At 38.2% G+C, this 24,017-nt stretch overlaps 1 pseudogene; it reads right to left on the bottom strand.

The window, feature by feature from the left end:
• Nucleotides 1-7,324: 7,324 nt before the first annotated feature.
• LOC112860763 (SWI/SNF-related matrix-associated actin-dependent regulator of chromatin subfamily E member 1 pseudogene) lies at nucleotides 7,325-8,970 on the bottom strand (annotated as a pseudogene).
• Nucleotides 8,971-24,017: the final 15,047 nt, after the last annotated feature.

Genomic DNA, 24,017 nt, shown 5'->3' with positions numbered 1-24,017 from the left:
GGCTCAGTCAGTTGAGTGTCCAAGTCTTGATTTTGGCTCAAGTCATGATCCCAGGGTCATGGGATCAAGCCCCATGTTAGGCTCCATGCTGAGTGTGGAGTCTCCTTAAGATTCTCTCTCTCCCTCTGCTCTTATACCCCACTCGCACTCTCTCTCTCTGTCTCTTTCTCTAAAACAAACAAAGATTGACCTGGGCAAATAAATTAAATATGTTATCCCTGCAGTAACATAGGCTGCATTTGGGATTAAATTATCCTTCTCGATGGGGTATCAGTGTGTATGAATTGTGCAAATAGCACATATTTTTGGCAGCCAAATAACTAATTGACATTATAGTTCTTACTATATCCATTATGCTGAAAGGAGAAGGATGCTAGGAAGATGCACTTATTACATAAGAAACACAGAGAAAGAAACTGTGACTATGTGTCCAGTTTCTGTACTAAGGATAGGTCTACCAGATAGATCTACACACCATTGAAAAGTAAAGGTGAAATAATGTTGATGGAAGGAGGTGGACCCTCAAAACCCAAAAGCCATTAGAGCCAGATGAAACGAGAACACACCTGGAAGTATAAGTGACTAGGACTGTCAGTATTGTGAAGCCATGAAAACTGCCAGGTGATCTTCTCACTATGAAAATGGAAAATGGTCTATGATGCTCTGAGAAGAAGAGGATTTATTGAGAACCAATAAGCCATGCTATCTGGATAGAGCAATTCTAAAATTTTAGATGTAACTTCAGTTTATTATAGCTTACAAGAAAAAAAATGGTAACACTACTACAGTGAGCACAAACATCAATGGAAAGATGCCTCCAATTTCAAAAGGTACAGAAATTAAAGTGACATATTTAAAGAAAATAAGAAGTTTAGGAAATTAAAGCAAAACCAGATAAAAGATTAGATCATTTCCACACACCTGAAAAGTAGACAGTTTCATTAAAATAGCTTGTCTATGCTATTTCTGGTTCTTACCATGATCAGCTTATACTCCAGGTGATGGTCAATTATCAGATTCCTTGGAATTTCATTATTAGTACTTGGGTTTTCATTAGTTTCAGTCTTCTTGGAATTTATGGCCAGAGGGAATGAGAATACTCAATTTATAAGAACTACTTTGCATATAAGATGGGCAAGACTGTCATCAATTGAGTTAATTATATTATTAAAGAACTAATTAAAATAAATGTCATTAAAGAATTTTTCAGTAGACTAAGATGTTCAGCATTTAAGAAATCTGCAGTAGCACCAGCAACCTATTCCTATACTTGTGGTATCAGGATATGTATGGGTGACAACTGATATATTTATTTGGGCAGTCAGCCATCCGACAGATAAAACATCTAAAGCCCTAGGCCAATTGAAAGCCACATAGGTAACTGCTAGAGATCTATTATTATCCCCAATTGTTCACCTCTCACCTCCCTGTAAAAAAAAAAAAAAAAAAAAAAAAAAAAATACATTATCTTCCATTGCCATGTGACTTGCCATGTACCTATTCCCTGTAGGAGGAATCAACTAATTGATACCTGACTGCATTTGGCCAATGGAGTATGAGCATACAAGAATGATGTCATTTACAAATAGGAGTTCAAAGAGCCAATCTCCTTTCCCATGAGAATGACATGTTCAGAACATAAGCTGCTCCTTCAGCACAGAGCTAGAAATGAAGCAGAGTGACAAGAGCCAAGTTACAGGTACTGGACAGTGTCATGTGAGTTAGAAAATGATGTACACTTGTTAGGCTGAATGTCAGGTGCAATGTAAGCCAGTGAAGATTTGGGATCTTTTTCTTTTCTTTTGTTTGTTTGTTTGTTTTACCAGAACAAAGCTAGCTAATACAAATAAACCTCAAATGAGTGGTACATAGGAGTAGGTTAATTGCAATTCAAAGGAAAAGGAGTAAAATATCATATTTTTAAATTTTGTATTGATCTGGTGTTGCAAAATAAAAATCTAATAATGCATAGAGACTTACGAATAAATATAGTGAGCTTAAAAACCTACCAAGTCTATTTGCCCTTACTGTCATAACCTAGACATACCCACAGATGTGGATTTCTGGCCAATATTCTTTACTCTCTTGGATTAAAAATGAAAAATCAGTTCTACTCCATATCATTTAGGAGAAGTTGTCAGTGCAAAGTTCTGTCACATTAAAGATAGGCAGAGGACATGAAGAGTTCATCAGAAACTTTAGTTATCTGAACACTTTCAAGAACAGAACTATCATATGTTAATTGAAAGCTTTGATGATGTCTTGTTAATACATGCCAAACAGAAACCACAAGAAGATCAGAAAGTAACAATCCTCACTTTTGAGGCATTTAAGAAAAAATAATTGCTAGTCTAACTTGGAGAGCATCTTTCTCAATGGGAAAATAAGTTTGACTTCAGATGCAATGTACTAAGTTCAGCTAATTTTCAGTAACGATCAGCTATGAAGAGAAAAACATCAGCTAATATGGAAATTAGTGAAAGACTTTGCTTGGCCCCATTAACATCTGATGTAACTTTTAATCTTCATGCGATAATAACTGCCAATATTATGATGAGTGTAATTAAGTGCATGAGAAAGACACCTGTAGTATATGTCTGCTGAGGGTTTTGCTATGTGGAAATGAAGTGTAGGTGGTCGAAGACTCATTGCTTGTTGCAGGGGAGTACCATAAACCTAGAACTTGGCTGATGGTGGTGGTGGTAGGGGCAGCAAACTTCGGGATTCATCTTACTACCTCCATTAATGGCCTAATCTGGGTAAATTTTTCGAAAAATCAATCTGTGGGTTGTGTGGGTGGCTCAGTCAGTTGAGCATCAGACTCTTGATTTCAGCTCAGGTTATGATCCCAGGGTCATAGAATTGAGCTCTACATCAGGATCTGAGCTGAGCATGGAGCCTGCTTAGGATCTCTCTCTCTCTTCCTCTGCACCACCCCCCTTCCCTCTCTCTCTCTCGGGGGGAAAAAAAAAGAAGGACCTATTTATACTAACCCTTGCTTAGTGGAGCTATCATATGAAGCTATTGGAGAAGGCTGTGGTCTGATCAGGGGTACTGTGATCACATGAGAATATTTGCATACCATCATAAATGCAATTTATTTCATCTACAAGTAGGAAAACCTACTGATAGGAATTTAAAATTTGATGAGTACGTAAGGATTTCAGAAGTTAAAGTCCTTAAAATACCCAGGAAGGAAATCATGTATCCCTGGAATTCAGTAGGCTTATGTCAGGAGCCTGAATTAGGTGTTCTATAATTTGGTAGTAAAGGAAAATTGACCTGATGAATATAAAAGTTTCTATGAACCTAGGGGCAGATGCTATTCTTTTTTGGTGAATCAATAATCAATTTGTAACCGAAGATGTGTTGAGCATAGGGAGTAAGATACAGGATATAACTTCAACATCACAACAAAATACAAGGTACAAAAGGTATGGGGCATGTTAAGACAAGTGTGTGGGTAGGGAAACACTGATAAAGCAGCTTTTCTATTGAATTATAAGGAGGCCTAATTTTCCCAGATTCTTTTAGGACAATCTTCTATCGCTAATAGGAATAAAATCTGGCCTTGCTTCAAAAAAAGAAGAGTCCACAAATACGCCTTCATCCAGGCCAGTAGCAATCAATAATTACTTTCCAATTCCTCAAAAGGGAAAAGGCATGTGGTCTACAGACACATTTTTGGATCCCAAATACTTTCATATTCAGAGACAAATGTAGGGAAAGAAATTGTCAAATATGGATATTAGCAGTTGAGAAGCTGGGTTGGGGGAGCAGACAATCCAAAATGAGAGCCTCTCTACCCTCTGCAGCTCACTGATTTTCAGGAAAAATTAGATGAGCTGAGGCTAGAGATGTCAGGACTCTGATAACACATGTAAAGTATCTTCCCACTGATAAATTGAACCGGCATTTTATTTTTATAACAGCAGCAGTTTCTTCAGAATGAATAGAGGTTTCCTCACCAAAGATGAATCTTTTAAGATCACTGCAGAGATTCTAGCCTATGGACTCTCCTATAGAAGAACTTTTTCTATAATTATTCCCTTAAACAATGGGTCCACCTTTAGAATAGAAAGCTTTAGGGGAGTAATTATATATATCATTATATATTGCAGTGAACTCAACAAGCAGTTGCGGAATTAGAAAATAAAATCATCTCAAAAGGGAAGAGTTGACCCCTTGAACAACAGGTGTTTGAACTGTGCAGGGTCCACTTATATGTCAGTGTTTTTCTTCAATATAGTACAGTACTGTAAATGTGTTTTCTCTTCCATATGATTTTCTTAATAACATTTTATTTTCTTTACCTTATTTTACTATAAGAATACACTATAAAATACATGTAACATACAAAATATGTACTAATTGACTGTTTATGTGAATCAGTAAGGCTCTGGCCAACAGTAGGCTATTAGTAATGGAGATTGTGCGGAGACAAAATCTATGCAGAAATTTTCAACTGAGCAAGGGATTGGAGCTCCTAACACCCACATTGTTTAGGGTCAATTGTATATAGTTATACCATTTTGTTTTTTACGAAACCTAGAAAAAAAATCAAGCTATTCACTTTATGAGCTGTTTGGAAATCTTTCCCTATTGTTCCTTAGATAGTCACAAGTTACAGAAAGTCTTATCAAGAGATGTTCCTAAGGTGGCTATCCAAGAAGAGTATATACACAGGCTCAGTTGAAGCCATGAAAGAAGTCCATTTTGTAGTCCTTATGTCCTTTATTTCCCTTTAGCAACTGAAGCATCCCTTAAAGAGCTATTGAATCCACTGAGTTATGATTATTTTCTCAGTATATGTGTATACATATATATATATATATATACACACATATGAAAATATGTGTTCTTATGTGTTACATATATACTATTATACTTATATATATATGTATATATATATATGTATATATACACCATTGTACTCAAGATATATATAAAAGAAATATAATAAATATTGGCTAAAATCAAAGAATTAATACATATTCAAAAATGACAGCAAAAAAACATTTTATAAACAGGCCAAATAAAAGTTAAACATAGTGCTCTGGGAGAATAATATAAATAGAATATAAACTGGTGGTTATTTGGGTCATAGAGATGGTGCTATCATTTCTACAGCCTACAAAACCTTCTTTCTTTCTTTTCTTCCTATCTAATTTATCTCACTTTTCTACACGAATCTATGTTTTTCTGTCCTCCTCTTTTCTGCCCATTGGGGTTTACATTGTTTCGATTTGTTACAAATTGGTAAAGAATGAAAGTTAACTCCAGGGTCATTGTCTTAGCAAGTGGACCCCAAATCTTGTTTTTATGTGTCCACAGCAATTTGCCATTGTTAAGGATTTCATCTCATTGCTTATGCCAACAGTTAGGATGGTGCTAGTCACCTGAAATTGAACCTCTGAGATTCTGGAGGCTGCTGGGATCTCCCTGGTTATTCGGATATGTGTATGTCCCTGAACTATTTAAGGTGAGATTTGTGCCTTTGCTTTCTAAATAAAGCAAGTTAAAGTCTAATGGCATATCACTATGTCACTACAGGAAAGCTCGAGAGGATCATTCAGTAAGTGACTTTAAAGTTAACACTAGGAAAGTTTATTAAAATATAAAAAGAATCTGATCTTTCCTTACATATGTTAGTATATCCAAGAAATTCCTTGAATAGACTACTCTATTTTCTACTGTAGGTACCTTTGTCATTGAAGGTCCCCCTAAAGTGATAGAGGAATTCAAACTCCTTATCCTGAGAATGTATGAAAGAGAAAGACATGATATGAAAAACAGTGACCTAACTTTCCTAGATGAAGGAATATAAATTAGAATACAAGTTTTAGGGAAAGTATGTTTGTCTCACACCCAGATGGCAAAGACAAATTTTTCTAGGAGAATCTAGGAGAGGAAAAAAAATGACTTTAATAAATATTGCTGGAATTTGGGATTTCTAGCCCTTTAAAAATTCAAGAATTTAATTGTGAGTCAAGCAGACACCATTTTGCCTGTCATCAAAAAGTACAGCCTGGTGGGAGAAGCAGTTATTAAAATAAGGTAAGTGTTATGAAGGACAAATGCAATGTGCTGTCAATGAAAGATCTAACTTAGTCTAGGTAAATGTCCTCAGCATTTGCTGGAAAATAAAAACTTTGATTTTTTCATTGAGATCCAAAGGATGAGTGTTAACTGACAAAAAAGAGAACAGTCAGAATGGTCAGAGCAGAGGGTACAGTGCTTGTGACAGCCTAAGGCAGGGAGCAGTATTGCTCACTAGAGGAAATGAAGGAAGGTCAGAGTGAAAAGAAAGACTAGGAAAATGTTAGTGATAAAGCTGAAGAGTGGAATGCAGACCAGATAACGATGCGCCCTGCACATGTTAAAAGTGGGGAAACCGCTGAAAAAGTTATGAACAAGAAAGCTGCAGTCAGATTTTCACTATTAAATGATCAATTTTCCTGTACTGTAGAGAAAAAATTTGCAGGACAGACAGAAACTGGAACCACTTAGAAGGATGTTGCATTAATTCAGGGAATAGTAGATGATCACTTGGGTTAGGATCCTGGCAGAAAAGATGCTGAGAGATGCAGAGTCTTAGAGCTATTTAGGAGGCAAAATCAATAGAGCATCAGGCCTCACTGATATGGGGGATGAGAGATAGGAGGGTGTCTTGAAGGATTCTCAGGTTTCCAACTTGTACAATTGGATGGATGCTGTTATCATTCATTCAGATAGGAGACATTATAGGAAAACACTGCAAGTTCACTATTGAACATGGAAACATACAAACAGTTATTCAGATATATGGTGTTAGAATTCAAAAGGGCTGAGATGCAGACACATATTTATATAGTTAAAGTCAGACCATATTCCTAACAACTGAAGCCATGGGTATTGTGTGCACACTTAACTGAAGGACACTGAGGGAGAAAAGATACATGACCAATGACACACTGCAAAGAAATTCAACAGTTAAACATTGGATAGAAAAAAATAAAATAAAAAAAAACAAAAAAACAAAACAAAAAAAAACAAACAAAAAAACATTGGATAGAAAAAAATGGACCATCCATGTGGTTGAGAAGGGAGAATTAAAAGGTTAGAGGAATGCCAGTAGAGGGTGGTATCAGAGAAACCGAAGCAATATGCTATCATTTTTATTATGGTTGTTATTATGAATGTTATTTTATTTAGAGGTAGTGGTTTAATGCTAACTTAAAGGTAGTACAAAGTGCTTCTGAAATATCAGGCAAGATGAAAGTTGAACTCAGTGATATGAAGAACAGTGATCTAGAAAGGAAGAGCTCTCTCAGTACAGGGGTACACAGGACAGAATGGAGTGAAGAATGAGACCATGATGAAGAAATTTCTTCCCCCCCCATTTAAAAATTTATTTTTTTTTTAACATTTTTATTTAATTTTGAGAGACAGAGAGAGACAGCATGAGCAGAGGAGGGGCAGAGATAAAGGGGGACACAGAATCTGAAGCCGACTCTAGGCTCTGAGCTGTCAGCACAGGGCCTGATGCAGGGCTCAAACTCATGAACCATGAGATCATGACCTGAGCCAAAGTCGGACATTTAACAGACTTAGTCACCCACGTGCCCCTAAAGAAGTATTTAGAACACATAGAACAAGGCAACATGTACTCTCTCCTCTCGTCTTCCAGGGGGAGTCTGTTGGTGGTTCCTCCCCTGTTGCATTATTGCTCTCTGAGTCAGTGTCACCATCACTGGCCCCTTCCTCAGTCATACTGTCCACTCCCTGCTGCCTGCTCGCCTTGTCCTCAGGAGTAGATGTGCCTTCACCTTCTGTTGGCTTTCTGTCCCTTGTTCAAGACATGTCTTCTCTGTCTCCATTGGGAAGCTCTCATCATCTCTCTTTACCTCAGTCTTCCTGGCAGCTTGCTCTTCCTCAGGAACCATGCTACTCTGACTGCCTTCAGCTTGTTCTGTGGCCTCTTTCTCCCTTTTCTCCTGCCTTTTGTGAGTGTGTTCCTCTGCCTGTGCAATTTCAGGAGCATTTTTTCCCCATATCCATTACTACTTTGAAATCACACAAGCTTTTAAGTTCATTGTTAAATGAATCTCTGCTTTCCAGGAATTTCCTCTTCTCTTCTTGGTGTCGCTCCTCTATTTGAAGAAGTTCATCTTCTGGTGTTTGCTGATGAGCCATTAAGGACTGGACCTTTCATTTGAGAACGTGCATTCTAGTTGTCGTGACAACTGATCAAACACCACACTCTCACTAAGGATTTCACAGATGAGACAGTGGTTTCTTTGGAAATGGACAGTGGCTGTATACTTCCCTGAAAAGCCATCATCTTGATTTTCTGGATCTTTGGCAGGCTGAATACTCATGTAAGGTTCTCCTTTTGCCATGTAAGACTGTCTCTGTTGACTTTCTTTCTCTAAAGAAGCTTCTGTACAACCTTGTACATTTATGTAAGCAGTGTATTGGGGGGAACTATGATAGGCCTTCACAGATTCATTGTATTCTATCTTTTTCTGCTTTGTATTTGTCTACATATTCTTGTTTTACTTCATCAGAGATCTCTCCACATGCCACTAATAACCTTGCCAATCTTCTCTGAACCTTAGATCATGGTTGAAAGCTTTTCCTCGGTCCCAGACCTTTGTGCTGTACCTCACATAGGCCATCAGTGGTTTATCTGGTGGCTTTGACAGTTTGGAGTTGTAATACCAGAGGATGCCATGGCCTGGCATTGGTGCCTGGGTTCCCTCCAGGCCTGCAGTTGTTGTAGGGGAGGTGACTGTATGGATTGCATCCCACAAACCCTGGCCTGCTGGGCATGTGTGTTGAAGTAGCTGGGGTAGGTAGTGGGGCATATGATGGCCTTTTTGACATTTTGGGAGATTAAGTTCTCAGTTCCTTAAGAATGAATCTGAGACACCATGGACAGAAAAAGTACCCACAGCTCCAGCCTCATTTCCCTTTTGTGATCATGAAGAAGTTTCTTAAGTTGAGCCCTAAAGATGAGAATTCAGGGTGGTAGTTGGGTAGTACATTGACCTTGAAAAGGGATATATATATATATATATATATATATATATATATATATATATATATATAATTTAAGGCTAGATAGATTTCAGCCTGTATCAGTGCCAATGGAAAAGATAAAGAGGTAGAATGTAATATATAGAAAAGTGATTAATCAGGCCAAGAGGAGGCAGGAGCAGTTAAATGCAGAACTTCTTTGTTCCTGAGAAGTAGCAAAAGAGAGACAGGTACACATCCTAAAAATGAATGTTTAAAACCCTCCAAAATCCTTTCTAAATGTTCACTCTTATTAAGTCACTCAATCCATAGCCATAGGAAGTAGAAGTACTGAAATTACCATTTTGTAGATGAGAGATGAAGTAAATTGTCAAAGGTCCATTTTGTAGGTGATGGAACCAGGAATCAATGGAACCTGGAAAGACTGACTCCAGCATCAAGTGGTTAGCCACTACCCTCTACTCTCTATCTGATCTTATACTTTTTCACCTAACCTGTGAGAGCTCTCAGGCAAGCCAGTCTCATGACCTCCACTGTTTTTCAATAAGACGAATTCAATGTTTATAATAAGGTACATATGATTATTCTAATATTTTGGATGAACAGAGGCTTAGAGGAGATGAGAAATGACTTCCATTTTATTTATAGTAAACGGTAGAGACTAAATTTGACCCCAAATCTGTCTAAACTTAAAGCCATTGACCTTTTCCCTTGCCAAGATGAATGATTTTCAAGTTCTCATGCTTAAGCTGCTCTCCTGCTGATCACAGTTACTTCCAGAATTGATCTCTCAACCCTGCTTTAAAAGAAAGCTTTTTTCCCCCTTTTCCTCTCTAGAGCCTACTACTGTAATTCAAACATGGTGCCCTCATCAGTGCTCCACAATACCCCATACCTACTTCTATGACAATACACATCTTTGCATTATAAACATCTGGTTAGTTATGAAACAGGACAACCACTAACACTTTTTTTCTTATGTTTTGTTATTTATTTTGAGAGAGGGAGCACATGTGTGTGAGCAGGGTAGGGGCAGAGAGAGAAGGAGAGAGAATCTCAAGCAGGCTCTATGCCGTGAGTATAGAGCTCTAGGAGGGGCTCAATCCTGTAACCATGAGATCATGACCTGAGCTGAAACCAAGAGACAGGTGTAGCGGCAGCAGAGTGGTTAGTTAAACATCAGACTCTTGATTTCTGCGCAGATCATGATCTCACAGTTTGTGGGATTATCTTTCTCTCTCTCTCTCTCTCTCTCTCTCTCTCTCTGGATAAAAACAAATAAATAGGGGCGCCTGGATGGCGCAGTCGGTTGAGCGTCCGACTTCAGCCAGGTCACGATCTCGCGCTCCGTGAGTTCGAGCCCCGCGTCGGGCTCTGGGCTGATGGCTCAGAGCCTGGAGCCTGTTTCCGATTCTGTGTCTCCCTCTCTCTCTGCCCCTCCCCCGTTCATGCTCTGTCTCTCTCTGTCCCAAAAATAAATAAACGTTGGAAAAAAAAAAAAATTTAAAAACAAATAAATAAACTTAAAAACCAAAAAAGAGTCTGATGCTCAACAGACTAAGCCATCCAGGGTGCCCCCCCTCCTTTTTATAAGTGAGAAGGGCTTCCAGTTGCTAAGAAGTATTCTTGCTGAAAGTAACCTGGAACAGATCTTGTAGATTATCATACTTACTCATTTCAGTGTCTTAGCTTTATGAAAGCATTGGATAGATCATCTATGAAGCCCTAGGGCTTTGACGAAATCAAGGAGGGTTGCCTTGAATTGCTGGATTCTGAGATCCAATGTTACAATAACACCTTCTGTGGAGAAAGGGTGCCATGTCTGATGTATTTGATGAGGGGAGACCCCAAGTACACCAAAGGAGGTTAACAGGGTGAGTGGAGTACTCTGAGCTGGTGGGAAAGTCTTGCCAATTCTTGTGGGGAATCTTAGCCTGTGTTTAAGGCTGAACACTACTGAGACTCACTAATCATAATATTCCATTTGCCATATAATTTCCCAGCTGAAGATTAGGGAAAGCAATGACAACTATCCAAATTAGTCCTTACTGGTGGACACCTTTGTGGTTCTGGACAGTTGCTGACCAGCCACGCACCACAGCAGCAGTGGACAGGCTTCATCTTCCTTACTCTGCAGGACCAGGTCTAGAAAATGTGTGTGCTTTGGAAGTAAGAAACAGTGACAAACCTCTGATTCTCTTACCCTGGGATTGAAAGTCGCATTCCCTATCTACCAAGTGACTCAAGTTTCTTCAACTAGTCTGTGGCAGGACATCTTAAGAGATAAATATTAGATTCAATTATTTATGGAGAAGCATGAGGTGCTAATTGGGAAAATAAGGATCATTGCCTGTTTGTTACCTAACAGTTAAACAGAGAAAAAGGATTTTCTTTTGCTAACTCCTATTCCAGTTTGAGAAGACCCTGCTGATTTATTTTTGCCACTCCTATATTGCAAATGTCTGCTCAAAATGGAATTTAATTGTATATTTGATAAGAAAAAATAGGAAGGGGCACCTGGGTGGGCACCTGACTTCATGATCTTGAGCTCCAGTTATGATCTTAGGTTCATGACTTTGAGCCCCACATCAGGCTTTGTGGTGACAGTGCTGAGCCCGCTTGATTGTCTTTCCTCTCTCTGCCCCATTCTCTCTCTCTCTTCTCAAAATAAATAAATAAACTTAAAAAAAAAAAACAGGAAAAGCATAATATAGGTATTTTTACCTTTGGTGGTAGGCTCACATGGACATAGCTCTAAACAATTACAAGAACTATTTTATTACACTTATACACTATGCTAGCCATGTTACAGATATTATCTTATTTAATACTTACACAACTCTGTATGACAGGTACTGCTATTTGTTAAAACCTGAGACTTAGGCATTAAACTATATGGCCAGTATCATATAATTAGAAATTGATAAAATCAGTATTGAATCAGACTTAAAAGACAAGTAGTTTGGTTACAGAAACCGTACTCTTAATCCTAAACATAATTTTGTGCCTTGTCTAAAGGACTAGGCTGAAACTATTTTAAATGAATTCTGAGTAAAGTAAAATCTCCTTCACTATCAATCTTTTAAGCCCAAAAACCTTTTATTTGCTTGAGAACTGTGATTTTTGAAAATATATTTATTAACTTCAATAGGCTATCTTTGATTTGCATCAATAATTTTGGAAGAGATGCTATGGCTATAAATTGTGCAATTTCAAAATTAACCTTAGCAGATAGTGAGTAAAAACCATTTATTGAGTTTTTCTTGAAGGAGTGCAATGTTATGTAACTTTTGCCATGGCCTCTCTTTCCTAAGTTATTCACACAAAAGTGGAGGAATTACATAATTAAAAATTAGGTGACACCATAGAAAAGGACACTGAATTGATCCAAAATAATACAATGTTCTTTTCATAAGGTCTAAAGTTGTTTTACACCCACCAGCCTCCCTACCCCCATTTAACCTTCTCGTCTCTCCCTCTCATACATAAAGCATATGGTTCCATACAGCGGGTGTATCCTTGCAGACGTTATGATGCTTTCCTGCATTTCCAGAAAGAAATGTGTCACACTGTGTCACGTGAAGATTACTGATAACTGAAAATTAGAATTCAGACTTATATAAGGGAAAAATTAATTGGACATGAGTCAATAGTCCCTTAGAAATTCTATGGCTTTGGGAGGAGCCAAGGTGAGGGAACAGCATGGAAGTTTTTTTTGTGTGTCTCGCATCCATGAAATACAGCCAGACCAACACTAAACCATCCTGCACACCTAGAAAACTGATCTGAGGATTAACACAACAATCTGCACAACCTGAACCACAGAATTAAGCAGGAATATGGCACAGAGAGGTGAACTTGGGGACCGAGAAGCTGCAGCAGGCAGGGAGGTGCTTTTGAGGGCAGAGAGAGGACAGAGATGGGGGGGTGGTGAAAGAATATGGGAAAAGCACCCCTCCCCCAAAGCAGCTGGAGAGAAAGTGGAAAATTGGAAACAGCCACAGGGACTAAAGAGGGAGAAAGAAGAAAAGAGAGGGTTTAAATTCCATTAAGACTGTAAACGGGGGTGGGGGGGTGGGTGCACCTTGGTGGTTCAGTCAGTTAAGCATCTGACTTCGGCTCAGGTCATGATCTCATGGTTCATGAGTTTGAGCCCCACGTTGGGCTCTGTGCTGACAGCTCAGAGCCTGGAACCTGCTTCAGAGTCTGTCTCCCTCTCTCTCTGCACGTCACCCCCCTCCCCCCCGCTCAAACTCTGTTTCTCTCTCACAAATAAACATTAAAAAAAAGACTGTAAAGAAGGGGAGCACAAAGTCTACAACTCCACAGCTCGATACCTGTCAGTGCTCTGGTGGGAAGGGCGAATCCCCAGGAGCAGAGCAGGGTCCGGGAGGTTCTCAGGCTGTACGGGGAAAAGAGGTTCCACTGCTGGAAGGACATTTGGTAGAGACTGTTGAAGCCACCTGATCCCAGCAGACCCCAGAGAATGGCCACATTCACTGGTGCTGGGGCAAGGTCGTTAGGGCGAAGCCTGGTGCCAGATGTGTGTTGTGATTTTCCATAATCCCTGAAATTCTGCTGCTACACTATCTCATGAACTTTTTCTGGGGTGGGCTAGCAACTGGCCACAGTCTTGAGGCACTGGCAACAACAGGGTCCCTGGAACAAAAGTGTTCCTGGGTGCAGCTGGCATTCGGCCATTGCTCAGTGAGATTCTCCCACAGAGGGGTGGAATGGGTCAAAGCCGCAGTCCTTCAGAAGTAAGGGGCCGGCGAAAAGAGCCACATCTGAGACAAAACTCGGAAGAGAGGAAATCCCTGGGGCTTGGTCACAGACAGTGAAAAAGCAGGGAGTGGATGAAAGCTGAAGATGCAGGATGGGTGCACGATTGCTGATTGGGGAAAACAGAGTTCCTATACTAGACACAGGGTAGCTGGGTGACACCATTGTTACCGCTCCCGTGCATGTGCATATGCACCTACAAGCACCACAACACTCCATCCCAGGAGGCTGGCAGCGCCATCTAGTGCAGAATGGAACATTGCACTGAGCCCTGCCCAACTTGGCCAACCTCACTCTTCAAGAACAAAAGTCTCACCACCTACTTAGTTTATGGACTATAAAGCACTTCATAGTCTGACTTCTAGGGGATAACAAAGTAATTTTAGTTGTTTTCCAATCTGTTAGCAGGTCCATATGTTCAATTTTCTTCCTTTTTTTTTTTTGTTTTGGTTTGGTTTTTACTGTTTTTCACTTCTTTTCTTTTTCTTGAATATACAAAGAGAAAAATCATTTTTATTTTCTTTTTTTTTTTTAACGTTTTTATTTATTTTTGGGACAAAGAGAGACAGAGCATGAATGAGAGAGGTGCAGAGAGAGAGGGAGACACAGAATCGGAAACAGGCTCCAGGCTCCGAGCCATCAGCCCAGAGCCTGACGCAGGGCTCAAACTCACAGACCGCGAGATCATGACCTGGCTGAAGTCGGACGCTTAACCGACTGCGCCACCCAGGCGCCCCAATTTTCAATTTTTATTAAAAATATTTTTCTTTAATTTTTTTAGTATACTTTTTTATTTTTGTGTAAATGTTTTTCAAATTCTTTTTTACTTCCATCATTATTTTAGTCTACTACAGTGTATTCCATTTTTCAAATTTTCAAAGGATTTCCTTTTTAAAATTTTTTATTTTTTCTCTTTTTTGTTTCTTTTCTTTTTCTTGAAAACAGAAAGAGGAAAACTTAATTCTTACTTTCAATTTCTATTAAAATATTTTTCTTTAATTTTTTTCTACTCCATTGTTTACATTCGTGTAAATTTTTACAAATTCTATATTACTCCCATCATCTCATTTTATTTTACTTCAGTGTATTAATTTTTTCAAAATCTCAAGTGATATCCTTCCCCCCCCTTTTTTTCTCTAATCTGTCAAACCACTTTCAACTCCTACAGAAAAACACACCTAGGATTTATCATTATGTATTTGATTTTAGTGTGTGTTTTAACTTTTTAATTTTGATATTTTTTAACTTTAATTTTAATTTTAATTTTTCTACCTCATTAATTCCTTTTCTCCCTTCAAAAGGACAAAATGAAGGAATTCACCACAAAAGAAAGAGCACGAAGAAATGACATCCAGGTACTTAACCAACAGTTCCAACCAAGATGTCTGAACCAGATTTTAGAATCATGATAATAAAAATATGAGCTGGAGTAGAAAATAGGTTAGAATCCCTTTCTGCAGAGATAAAAGAAGTAACAAATAGCCAGAATGAAATTAAAAATCCTATAACTGAGCTGCATTCATGGATGGATGCTGCAGTGGGAAGGATGGATGAAGCAGAACAGAGAATCAGTGATATAGAGGACAAACTTATAGAGAATAATGAAGCAGAAAAAAAGAGGGAGATGCAGGCAAGAGCACAATTTAAGAGTTAGAGAAATAAGTGACTCATTACAAAGGAACAACATCAGAATCATAGGGGTCCCAGAAGAGGAAGAGAGAGAAATAGGGCTAGAAGGGTTATGTGAGCAAATCATAGCGGAAAACTTTCCTAACTTGGGGAAAGACACACACATCAAAATCCCGGAAGCACAGAGGACCCCCATTTGATTCAACAAAAAACAACCATCAACAAGGCATATCACAGTCAAATTCACAAAATTCTCAGACAAGGAAAGAATCATGAAACCAGCAAGGGAAAAAAAGTCCCTAACCTACAAGGGAAGACAGATCAGGCTCGCAATAGACCTATCCACAGAAACGTGGCATGCCAGAAAGGAGTTGCGGGATATATTCAATGTGCTGAATCAGAAAAACATGCAGCCAAGAATTCTTTATCTAGCAAGGCTGTCATTCAAAAGAGAAGTAGAGATTAAAGGTTTCCCAGACAAACAAAAATTAAAGGAGTTCATGACCACTAAATCAGCCGTGCAAAAAATTTTAAGGGGGACTCTCTGAGGGGAGAAAAGATTAAAAAATATATATATATGTGTATATATATATATATATATATATATATATATATATATATATATGTATAGCAAAAGTAACACAGACTAGAAAAGACCAGAGAACACCACCAGAAACTCCAACACTACAAGCATCATAAAGCAATGAATTCATGTCTTTCAGTACTCATTCTAAACGTCAGTGGACTCAATGCTCCAATCAAAAGACATAGGGTAACAGAATGGATAAGAAAACAAGATCCACCTATATGCTGTTTACAAGAGACCCACTTTAGACCGAAAGACACCTTCAGATTGAAAATAAGGGGATGGAGAACCATCTATCATGCTAATGGTCAACAAAAGATAGCCAGAGTAGTCATACTTATATCAGACAATCTAGACCTTAAAACAAAGACTGTATCAAGAGATGCAGAAGGGCATTATATCATAATCAAGGGGTCTATCCACCAAGAAGACCTAACAATTGTAAACATTTATGCGCCAAATGTGAGAGCACCCAAACATATAAATCAACTAATCACAAACAAACAACAAAAAACCCATTGATTGTAATACCATAATAGTAGGAGACTTCAACACCCCACTCACAGCAATGGACAGAACATCTAAATAAAAATTCAACAAGGAAACAATGACTTTGAATGACACACTAGACCAGATGGACTTCACAGATATATTCATCACATTTCATCATAAAGCAGCAGAATATACATTCTTCTCCAGTGCACATGGAACGTTCTCCAGAATAGACCATATACTGGGACAAAAATCAGCCCTAAGTAAGTACAAAAAGATCAAGATCATACCGTGCATATTTTCAGACCACAACGCTATGAAACTCGAAATCAACCACAAGGAAAAATTTGGAAAGGTAACAAATACTTGGAGACTGAAGAACATCCTACTAAAGAACGAATGGGTTAACCAAGAAGTTAAAGAGGAAATTAAAAAGTAGATGGAAGCCAATGAAAATGATAACACCACAACCCAAAACCTCTGGGACCCAGCAAAGGCGGTCATAAGAGGAAAGTATATAGCAATCCAGACCTTCCTAAAGAGGGAAGAAAGGTCTCAGATACACAACCTAACCTAATGCCTTAAGGAGCTGGAAAAAGAACAGCAAATACAACCCAAAACTAGCAGAAGACAGGAAAAAATAAAAATTAGAGCAGAAATTAATGCTATCGAACCCAGAAAACAGTAGAACAGATCAATGAAACCAGAAGCTGGTTCTTTGAAAGAATTAACAAAATTGACAAACGACCAACCAGTTTGATCAAGAAGAAAAAAGTAAGGACCTAAATACATCAAATCAAGAATGAAAGAGGAGAGATCAGAACCAACACAGCAGAAATAAAAAAAAATAAGAAGAAAATATTTGAGCAATTATATGTCAATAAAATGGGCAATCTGGAAGAAATGGACAAATTCCTAGAAACATAAACACTACCAAACTGAAACAGGAAGAAATAGAAAATTTGAATAGACCCATAACCAGTAAGGAAATCGAATTAGTAATCAAAAATCTGCCAAAAAAAAAAAAAAAAAAAAAAAGGGTCCAGGGCCAGATGGCTTTCCAGGGGAATTCTACCAATCATTTAAGAAGTGTTAACACCTATTCTCTTGAAGGTGTTCCAAAAAATAGAAATGGAAGGAAAACTTCCAAACTCTTTCTATGGAAGCCAGCATTACCTTGATTCCAAAACCAGACAGAGACCCCACTAAAAAGGAGAACTATCGACCGATTTCCCTGATGAACATGGATGCAAAAATCCTCAACAAGGTATTAGCCAACCTGACCCAACAATACAATTAAAAAATTATTCACCACAACCAAGTGGGAATTATCCCTGGGATGCAGGGTTGGTTCAATATCTGCAAAACAATTAACATGATTCATCACATCAAGAAAAGAAAACACAAGAACCATATGATCCTCTCAATAGATGCAGACAAAGCATTTGACAAAATACAGCATCTTTTCTTGATAAAAATGCTCAAGAAAGTAGGAATAGAAGGATCATTCCTCAAGATCATAAAAGCCATATATGAATGACCAACGCTAAGATCATCCTCAATGGGGAAAAACTGACAGCTTTCCCCCTAAGGTCAGGAACAAGACAGGGATGTCCACTCTCACCACTGTTATTCAATGTATTATTGGAAGTCTTAGCCTCTACAATCAGACAACACAAAGAAATAAAAGGAATCCAAATCGGCCAGGAGGAGGTCAAATTTCACTCTTCGCAGATGACATGTTACTCTATATGGAAAAGCCAAAAGATTCCACAAAAAGACTGCTGGAATTGATTCATGAATTCAGCAAAGTTGCAGGATATAAAATCAACGCACAGAAATCGGTTGCATTCTTATACACCAACAATGAAGCGACAGAAAGAGAAATCAAGGAATTGATCCCATTTACAGTTGCACCAAAAACCATAAAATACCTAGGAATAAATCTCACCAAAGAGGTGAAAAATCTATATGCTGAAACTATAGAAAGCTTAGGAAAGAAATTGAAAAACATGGAAAAAGATTCCATGCTCCTGGATAGGAAGAACAAATATTGTTCAAATGTCAATACTACCCAAAGCAATCTACATATTCAATGCAATGCCTATCAGAGTAACACCAGCATTCTTCACAGTTAGAACAAATAATCCTAAAATTTGTATGGAACCAGAAAAGACCCCGAATGGCCAAAGCAATCTTGATAAAGAAAATCAAAGCAGGAGGCATCACAATCCCAGTCTTCAAGCTATACTACAAAGCTGTAATCATCAAGACAGTATGGTACTGGCACAACAACAGACACTCAGATCAATGGAACAGAATAGAGAGCCCAGAAAAGGACCCACAAACGTTTGGCCAACTCATCTTTGACAAAGCAGGGAAGAATATCCAATAAAATAAAAATGGTCTCTTCAGCATGTGGTGCTGGGAAAACTGGACAGCGACATGCAGAAGAATGAACCTGGACCACTTTCTTACACCATACACAAAAATAAGCTCAAAATGGATGAAAGACCTCAATGTAAGAGAGGAAGCCATCAAAATCTGAGGAGAAAGCAGACAACAACTTCTTTGGCCTTAGCCACAGCAACATCTTACTCAGGAAGTCTCTGGAGGCAAGGGAAACAAAAGAAAAAATCAACTACTGGGACCTCGTGGAAATTAAAAGCTTCTGCACAGCGAAGGAAACAATCAGCAAAACTAAAAGCAAGCAACAGAATGGGAGAAGATATTTGCAAATGACATACCAGATAAAGGGTTAGTATCCAAAATCGATAAAGAACTTATCAAACTCAACACCCAAAAAACAAAGAATCCAGTGAAGAAATGGGCAAAAGACATGAATTGACACTTCTCCAAGGAAGACATCCAGATGGCCAAGTGACACATGAAAACATGCTCAACATCACTCATCATCAGGGAAATCCAAATCAAAACCACAATGAGATACCACCTTACACCTGTCAGAATGGCTAACATTAACAACTCAGGCAACAACAGATGTTGGCGAGGATGCAGAGAAAGAGGATCTCTTTTGCATTGTTGGTGGCAATGCAAGCTGGTGCGGCCACTCTGGAAAACAGTATGGAGGTTCCTCAAAAAACTAAAAATAGAATTCCCCTACCACCCAGCAATTGCACTACTAGGCATTTATCCAAGGGATACAGGTGTGTTGTTTCAAAGGGACATGTGCACCCCCATGTTTATAGCACGAGCAACAGTAGCCAAAGTATGGAAAGAGCCCAAATTTCCATCGATGGATGAATGGATAGGGAAGATGTGGTATATATACAATGGAGTATTACTCGGCAATCAAAAAGAATGAAATCTTGCCATTTGCAACTACGTGGATGAAACTGGAGGGTATTATGCTAAGTGAAATTAGTCAGAGAAAGACAAAAATTATAGGACCCACTCATATGAGAACTTTGAGACAAAACCTATGAATAAAGGAATGAAAACAAAAATAATATAAAAACAGGGAGGGGAACAAAACAGAAGAGACTCCTAAATATGGAGAACAAGCTGAAGGTTACTCGAGGGGTTGTAGGAGGAGGGATGGGCTAAATAGGTAAGGGGCACTTAGGAATCTACTCCTGAAATCACTGTTTCACTATATATGAACTAATTTGGATATGAATTTTAAAAAAATTAAAAATAAAATTTAAAAATGTAAACATAATCTTTCATGATACAAAAAAAAAAAAAAAAAGAAATATGGCTTTTCCTTTTCTTCCCTGTCCAATTCTTCAGGACTTCCCATTTCTCCTTTATTAAGTACTGAATGCTGAGTATGCTGGCCACACTGCCATTGGTACTGCTCTCTTGAGGGACTCAGGTTTAGTAGAGAATAAACATATAAGCAAATACATTGCAAAAGAGGGTAAATTGTTCTACATAAAAAAAAAATATTGCACAGTGGGTTTTCTTTTTTTTTTTTTTTTTCAACGTTTATTTATTTTTGGGACAGAGAGAGACAGAGCATGAACGGGGGAGGGGCAGAGAGAGAGGGAGACACAGAATCGGAAACAGGCTCCAGGCTCTGAGCCATCAGCCCAGAGCCTGACGCGGGGCTCGAACTCACAGACCGCGAGATCGTGACCTGGCTGAAGTCGGACGCTTAACCGACTGCGCCACCCAGGCGCCCCACACAGTGGGTTTTCGATTGTACTTCCTAGCCCTTCAATAAGGAGGTGATTTTCTCAATCAGCATTGTTTGGCAAGTGAGGACCAATGTAAAGAAATAAAAGGATGTGTTTTTAATTGAAAGATGCCATTTAAATAGTTGTATTTTTGATTCTAAAAACTAAGAAATAAATTTCACCACCTTCCAAATTGGAAGCAGATGATTTGGTCAGGCAAATCTAAAGGACAAGTTTAAAAAATCTTACTTTATAAAAATACATATACCATGTTTTCCATTTCAATGATTATTCTAATGGAGAAATCTTAATGATGTTTAATAAATTAAATTCCATTACCAACATTTACATAGCACTGCACATTTATGATGACATTCTTTCTGAAACATTTTAAAGAGAACTAATTAAATAATTTTACATTTTCACTGAAGTTTAGTTATTTCAAAGCAATTGACTTCACAATGTTTATAGCAAATTAGTGAAGACTAATTCTAACTAGGACCAGTCTCCTAATGATCAATTCTGTGTGCTTCCCATGAAACTAGGGCAATAGCGGAGTTTTTTATTTCAAATTCTTTTAAACATAATGCCATATGTATTAGTTTGCCTTCACAAAGTACCACAAACTGGATCGCTTAACCAACATAAATTTATTGTCTCACAGTTCAAAGATGTTACCAGGGTTGGCTTCTTCTGATGGCTGAAAGGGAAGGATATGTTCCAGGCCTTTCTCCTTCGCTTGTAGATGGCTGCCTCCATGCACACAAGGTGTTCTCTTGTACATGTGCCTGTGCACAAATTTGCCCCTCTGATTTGGGCCCACCCTATATACCCCTGACCTTAACGAGTTACATCCCCAACATCCCATTTCCAAACAAGGTCATTTTCTGAGGTCTTGAGAGTTAAAACTTCAACACTTAATTTGAAGGGGGGGGGGCTCTGATACTGTTAACCCATAACAGTATCAAGTTTTGTAATTCAGTCCTGTATTTTAAAAAATGTTGGAATAAATTAAAAATAATGTCATGATCTTTGGATCTTCGGCTTCTCAACATATGAACAACAAATGAGTATTTTTACAAACGGAACGTGCTTTTGACCATCTGTAAAAGATCATAGTGTTGTGCAGTAGTTAGGCAGAAGTAAGGAGGAATAACGCAGATATGGCCACCCCCTTGGAGCCACCCCTGAGGATTAACAGCCACAAGTTCAGAGACACCTCTAAGGGCTAATAACAGGAAAATCCTAGTCACAGAGGTGGTTCAAAAGCCACAAGGGGATTTCTAAGAGCTGAGCATGAACACAAAGGTGCAACTGGCCCTTAAGTACCTTTAAGGTCACAACAAAAGCCCATTAGACACTCATAAATACACAACATATAAATAAAGACAACTATGACAGAAGGTGTCATAGGTAGGCGCATGCACAGAAGCCAAAATTTTATATAACCACCAGTTGTCAATCAAAAATGCCAATCAAAGCCAAATTTAAGCATGCCCAAAATGGGTTTACAAGGATTCAGCTAGAGCCTCTCAGTGACATTGCCACTCTTTTTCCAGCAGTGGCTCACTTTCACACTTGAAATGCACTATAGTTATCTATTCAATAAACTCTATCTTCCCATTCTGGTCTTGGGTCCCTAATTCTTTGGTGCATCTGGGACAAGAACTGAGTGACCCCCATAACAATAAGACTTCCCCCACAACACTCTCCCTTGTACCCATGTGTGCAGCCAGTAGTTTAGATCTGATGATTTAATATGCAGTATAATACAAAAGGGTCTTGTTATGCTTTGTGTCTGTGTTGGGTGAAGGGAGAGAGAGGTAGTCGGGGTTATCACAGATTTGCTGAGTGAACACATTACTTTTCATTTAGTTTTGGCTCTGGCAGATTATTTCCAAGACTATTTCCAGATCATTACCCTCAAAGTATTCTATATGGGATACTTTGTCTATTCTCACCCCACCTAACCCCCAAACTCAGAATTTGCAGACTATACAATGTGAAGTACAAAACAAACAATAGTTTTAGGTATAAATTAAACCTCTGTCCATGCAGTTCTAGTTATTTTTGGAGTTTTCTACTATATTGACTTTACCGTCCAAGTTGTAGAAACCTTTATCTTTGGCAACATATCTTTCAGGGTAGAGGATGAAGCTCTAAAAAGGCCAAGTGGAGGATAGCAGAGGCTGCAAGCACCCTGGAGTGTGCACCAGGGCTGAAGCCCTTTCTCCTCTCTGTCTGACTTGCTGAGAAAGACAGCTTTGTTCAGTCTGAGGGATGTAGTCAGTTTCCTGACTTCCTCCCAGTTTATGACTCTTAACATTTTGTTTATCATTGTATTCAATATTATTTTTAGATATTTTTCTTTTATTTTTCAATTTAATGTCTCCATGATCACCTTTTTCTATAAATTTGTTCATATATGTAATGTTTTAAAAATAGTTTTTATTACAACTTAATCTAAAATTAAGACAAACTACAAAATAAAAACATTTTCCCGGCTCTTCCGTGTGGCATGTAGTCATCATGCTGACCTTAATTCAAGGTATTTAAAATTAAGCATAAGCTTTATGACTGGACATTACATTATCTCAGGGCTGAATGTGTGCATAACATGACATGGATTGATTTGAACTCATGATCTCATGTTCTAGAGCCCAGAGTTCTAGAGTCAGCGATGAGCTTGAAACCTTACACATTCACTAAGTTTTTACTAGGGGCAAATTGCTTAAGTTCTCCAGATTTAGTTCTCTTCCCTGCAATATGAAGATAATAATGATTACCTCATAAGTTTGTGCAGGAGTTGAGAGATGACAAATGTAAAGTGGCTTAAATATTGTTTGTTTTCTGTAAGTGATTAATAAGATCATCACCATTATTGTGTACACAGAAGTGTCAAAAGTTTTTCTCTCCATCTTCTCAATACAAGCCATTTAAGAAGATTTTCTTTAGGAACAATCACTTTTATACCATCTCCAGACATATAAATTATCTTGTTAAATTTCATTTTTATTTCAAAGGCCTGATCTTAGCTTGCTTTCTTAAAAACCTAATGACAATATTTTTCTCTCTGAGCCTCAGGTTACACATCTATAAAATGGGGATAAAAATCACGTCTAACAGGACTACTGGGACTGGTTTTCAAAGTAAATTATAAAGCATGAATATAAATGGCCAGTTTTGTACCAATATTATCAAAACAACATGTTATCAAAGACAAATTGAGGAACAGATGCAGCCAGACTTACCCAGAAATATTGAGAAAAATGTATTTGCCTACTTAGCTAGCAAGCATAAATTAATAGGTCAGTGGAAGCTATCCACCAATCACTGAGATTTCATCAGGTATTATTCTAGTAGAT

This window comes from Puma concolor, chromosome A1 (genome assembly GCF_028749965.1).
Source record: "Puma concolor isolate L17-30 chromosome A1, mPumCon1.1.hap2, whole genome shotgun sequence".
Classification (NCBI taxonomy): Eukaryota; Metazoa; Chordata; class Mammalia; order Carnivora; family Felidae; genus Puma; species Puma concolor.
The sequence above is the reverse complement of the archived record's forward strand: the minus strand, read 5'-3'. Positions and strand labels throughout refer to the sequence as shown.